General features: G+C 40.8%; 1 pseudogene; it reads left to right on the forward strand.

Annotated features, from left to right (window-relative positions):
- Positions 1 to 4,288: 4,288 nt before the first annotated feature.
- LOC118555002 (U6 spliceosomal RNA) lies at positions 4,289 to 4,384 on the forward strand (annotated as a pseudogene).
- The last annotated feature ends 1,224 nt before the right edge of the window (positions 4,385 to 5,608 follow it).

The following is a 5,608-nucleotide window of genomic DNA, read 5'->3' on the forward strand; positions in this document are numbered from 1 at the left end:
TCCTGGGCAAACCGATTATATGGTTGCCCCATGTTTAATCCATGTAATTACTCTATGACATATAAAGCATTCCCAATTTTACAGGAGGAAACTATGACATGGAGTGGTTAAAAGCAACAGGCCTGAGGTCATACAAACTATCAAATGGCAGACCCACGGTCGGAACCTCAGCCTGTAAGATGCTAGAGCTCCTTCCCTTTAACAGACTCCCTCCTTGAAACCCTTGCATCACGATATCAGCTGCCAAAGAACAGCATTAATTTTGTTTTGAAGCCCTGCCTTTATTGAGTGAATAACATATTTCAAGTTCTGGGTCATGACTTCCAAATGCTATCAAAAAAGAGGGCAAAATGGGTGAAGAGAAAGCAAAATGATGCCAGTAAAGCAGTCTTATCCTAATGAGTATCCGGTTCTTTCTGAGACACAACACAGCCTGAATACCAAAGGCCTGAGCTAAGGCTTATTCAAGCATGGAGAATGACAGTCAGCAGGGCCAGACTTCAATAAGCCTCCTTCCCCATGTGCTGGTCTATATTCTCACGCATCCAATGAATTCCTTGATCTAGATCAATTTGCTGCTGATATTTAGTGATCTGTGATCACAAATAAATTTGATTTATTCCTATAACATGCCAGAAGCTATTCTTGCCCCCCCCCGACCCCAGAGCTTAATAGATATAAAAATGTAGAGAGATGATCAACATTCAGGTCTCTCCTTAGTGTTTCTGTAGGTGAAATAGATGGGTGCCACACACTCGTCCTTTGGCCCACCTTCCAGTCACTGTCTGAGCTTCCCTTGTCTCTTTAAACACCAGAAGGGTGGCCAGTCGGGCCTGGTTCAGAAGCTAACTGCATTGGCAGAGACAATAGAATTTATCTTTTAGCAGAGAAACAACAGCTCAAATCAGTCATAGATGCCAAGCATCCTCAGTCACGATCCCTAATGAAAGACCATCCCCAGAGACCAAGCATGCTCCTGACCCCAGGAGGGGTGACCGGGTATTTCAGTGATTCTATAAAAGATCCCAGCTTGAGACACAATAAGAATCCTAAGTCAGTATTCAACTCCATTTCTCTGAAGGTGTGTGACCTTAACATAACACCCAAACACTCTGAGCTGCAGATTTCCTAACAATAAAACATTGCTTCTCAAATGCGAGTGGGCAGAACAATTACCTGTAGGGCTTGTTAAGCTGGAGGAGATATTAACTCAGTCCCTATTTGTTAAAACACATTCCAGGGGCCCTCCCTTGGAGATTCTGATATATTAGGTCTGCTTGTAGAGCCAGAGATTTTGCATGTCTCATAAGTTTCCAAGTCATGGTGATGATGATGATGATGATGTCCACAGACCACAGTTTGAGTAGTACTAAATTGTATCAGTAATACCAACCTCACAGCTTGTGTGAAAATAGGAAGAGATGTGCTGATCTTCAGCAGAGATGCTGACTCATAATGCCTCTCCGTCAGCATGCATATACTGAAGAGAAGATGAACAAAAGTCCAAGAGTATTAGTAGGAACAAAACTTGGGGACATTTAATCATTTCAAATGTCCTTAGACAAGGACATTATCCCTGTGTTATAATCCATTCTATGTAGCAATACAAATGAGGTCCCAGTCTCAAATGGTGAACTTACCCAAAGGCCTCCCACTTCTCTGGGGTTTTTTTAAAACACAAAACACATTTTTTTGCTCACAAAGTCCATTCGCCCCTTTAGGCTCAGTTGCATCTCCATGGCATCCAAACCATATTTCAAATCATCTTGACTACTACTTAAAAAATAAAACATATGTAAGACTGTTGAATCACAGACCTGTACCTCTAAACAAATAATACATTACATGTTAAAAAAAAGAAGATAGTAGGAAGGGTAAAATGAAGAGGGGGAAATCAGAGGGGGAAGACAAACCATGAGAGACTGTGGACTCTGAGAAATAAACTGAGGGTTCTAGAGGGGAGGGGGGTGGGAGGATGGGTTAGCCTGGTGATAGGTATTAAAGAGGGCACGTTCTGCATGGAGCACTGGGTGTTATGCACAAACAATGAATCATGGAACACTACGTCAAAAACTAATGATGTAATGTATGGTGATTAATATAACAATAAAAAATTAAAAAAAAAAAGAGGGCACGTACTGCATGGAGCACTGGTGTTATACGCAAACAATGAATCATGGAACACTACATCAAAAACTAATGATGTAATGTATAGTGATTAACATAACATAATAAAATTTTAAAAAATAAAATAAATAAATAAATAAATAAATAAATAAGTCTTCCCATTAGAACAGCTCAAGCAATAGGTGAAGTGATATTTACTTTGCTGAAAACAGGAGTTCCCTGTTAGACCAACTGTCCACCCTATGATCAGCTGGAGTCCTTCAGTCTGTCCTTGTCTAATACAGCACGGTAATCAGGGAACTGGCCTCCCCGCCTTCTCTTCCCTTCCTCCCCTCCCTCCATTCTGTCTTTCTCTCTTCCCGACATTATTTAATCTCTCGGTTGCAGCTTCTTGGGATTAGCTACAGCGTCTATTAATAGTTTTACTTCTGTTTACAGCTCCAAGGGGAGAAAAATGGCTCATTCCTTTTCTCCAATCTTGAAGATATGTCTTATTGCAGCAGGAGGAAGAGGCACAGGCCCCGTGAATAACCTATTTCCACAATCATTCCACTGTAAAGATGCTAATGTGCTTCTATGCCGAATGGATCCATTTAATAGGCAGAACAAGTTGGATATAAACTCTTTAATTGCTTTCAGCACACCGATTATCTTCCTGTGTCACCTATTGTATAATGCAAAAATGTTAACAAAAGCACTTACTGAAGACATTATTGGGAATTAAAAAACAAAGAACCATCAGTTGTCACTAAATATGCCTTTCATGTTCCCAAATGAAATGCCTTTGCGCACTCAAGAAATAGGACAGAAATGTGCAGGCCTGCCATTGGCAACTGCAGACGTCTTCATTAGATTTTGATCCAGCTGCTGCAAGATCTATAAAAAGAGCGATCAAAGCCTGCAACTCATTATTGGTTATTTCAGGAAAACTTCAAAAAACCATCCCTAAACCTGCACTGATCTTTTCTGACAACTTCCCTGGGCCGGGTAGTTGGTTTGCAAGGAGCGGTGTTAAAAACCTCTGAGGAGCCAGCCCCGGAATGCCTGTGCCTGTCAAGGAGAAGCCACAATCGCAAAGCCAACCTGTATTCCCAGACACTTGAGCTGTAAATCTCTGCCTATCACCCCCCCACATCTCCTGTTCTGACCTAGCTTTATCTCCCTAAAAGCATATAAGTGAAAGTAGCCAAACTCGGGTCTTTGTAGACCAAAACGGAAAGATTAATATATGCGATGTCTCATAACATCCTTTCTCGGTTGCAATAAATCTTCTCATGCATATTGGCAGTCAGCTCATTTCTAGCATGTTATTTTCTGCAGTCTGTTTTAAAAGAGGAAAAAGGGAGTCAGCAGGGAAGGGGAAGAAGAAAGAAAAGAAAGGAAAAAGAGAACGAGTCGGGGTTCTGGGGATAGTGTATAGAGAAGGTTAAAGGACACAAACCATAAATGTCAAAATTACCCACAATTCTTCCTGTGAATTCTGCTGAAACAGAAGGGATCCTACAAAGACTGAAGAGCATTCATACTAATCAGTCCCTGGCATCTTGACTTGGGGACCTCTTCAGTCAGGCCTAGGTCTCCAGAGGCTTCTGATGGATACCACACAACCCAGAGAAAACAACTGTTAGAGCTCTGTTACTGTCATTTAGGAAGGACTCTTTCCCCTCTTGGTCTTTATGTCTATTTATGACAAAGAGAAACACAAATTGTGATCACTATTATTCAACCTTGGTAAACAAGGAGGGAAGAATACACAGACCCCTAATGCAATCTGCTTTAAAGATTTTTGGCTTTGGGGTGCCTGGCTGGCTCAGTCACTAGAGCACGGGACTCTTGATCTCAGGGTCATGAGTTCAAGCCCCACACTGGGTATGGAGCCTATGTAAAAAAATAAATAAATAAAATTTAAGATTTTTGGTTCTGTCTTCAATTTACCCACTAAATTGTCTGTCTTATGGTCAAAAGTAAATTGAAATGCTCAAAATATTGATGTGATACCATATCCATTATTTGAATTAGGTACTAGAGCTCATTGGGGCATCAATTTATTGTATTTATACTGTTATTAAAACTATTACCCAAATCTTAATGCTCTGGAGACCCACAATATATTTTTTTCTTGCATATACCATTCTTACTCCTTCCAAACATGACCTTTTCTATGCTCTCTTCAGCAGCACATATAGTAAAACTGGAATAATATACAGAGAAGATTAGCGTGGCCCCTGTGCAAATTCAGGAGGCATTCCATATTTTCTCATCTAAAAAAATAATAAAGTTTATTAAATTTTTTAAAAAATATCTTAATTTTTTTTTAAAGTACGCTCCATGCCCAGTGTGGAGCCCAACGCGGGGCTCAAACTCTCAACTGTTGAGATCAAGACCCGAGCCGAGATCAAGAGTCGGACACTTAACCAACTGAGCCACCCAGGTGCCTGAATTTTTTTTAAAAAGCATTTTTTTTAAATAAATAAATAAATAAAATAAATAACCTTTTCTGTAGTGCTTTGGCAATCATCTTCCCTCCTCCTGACTGCCTTAGTCAATGGAGTCACACTGTTAAGAACAGCAGAGACGGAGGTCCACACTTCCTCCCACCAGACTGGGATTTTGATTTGGGAACCCACTGCAGCTGGACGATCTTGCTAAAATGTGAATCTGATCGTGAGGCTCCCCTGTGTAACACCATGCAGTGATTTCCTATTGCCCTCCAGATAAAATCACATTCCCGCTGTGTGGCTACAGGCGCGTTATTAAACCTCTTTCTGGATCAATTTCCTCTTGTATAAAATGGTGATAATAATCATGAGGAAAATATATGTAAGGCACTTAGCACAAAGTTAATAAATGCTCACTATTATTACTATTATTGATGTTATCTCACCGGCCATGTTCCTTCTCAGTTTCCCCTTCACCCTGTCTCACGGCCATACTCAACAATGAGTTCCCCAACTCCCATGAGCTTTCTTGCCTTTATGCCTTGACCTGTGATTTTCTTTCTGCAACACCCTCTTCCTCCTCCTGGCCTTCAGCCAGTTTTATTGCTATTAATTTATAAGCTGTCAGCTTAAATGCATATTATCAAGATGGCCTTCCCTGACCCCCAAGGTCAGGTTTGCTTACCCCAATATATGTATGCAATGCACACTTCCTCTAAGTAATACGCACCATACATTACTATAACATTTTGCCTGACTGAAATATCCATAAAGGACCCAAGGTTAGATTCACCTCGCTCCCCACTTTATTTTTCAGTAGCAAGCACTACGAGCAAGCGGGGACTAGACTATAATGCAATGCACAAAGAAATCTTAGTGGATTACAATGACAAAAGATTAGTCCTTGATCACACTAAAATAATCACGGGATGGCTCCACAGTGTTTTCATGCTGAGTGCCAAGTTGATGGATGCCCTACACCTTGGGACATTGCTGATCTCGTGGTAGAGAGAAAGGGAACACAATGATTGTTCACTGCCTCT

Source organism: Halichoerus grypus, chromosome 14, assembly GCF_964656455.1.
Source record: "Halichoerus grypus chromosome 14, mHalGry1.hap1.1, whole genome shotgun sequence".
Classification (NCBI taxonomy): domain Eukaryota; kingdom Metazoa; phylum Chordata; class Mammalia; order Carnivora; family Phocidae; genus Halichoerus; species Halichoerus grypus.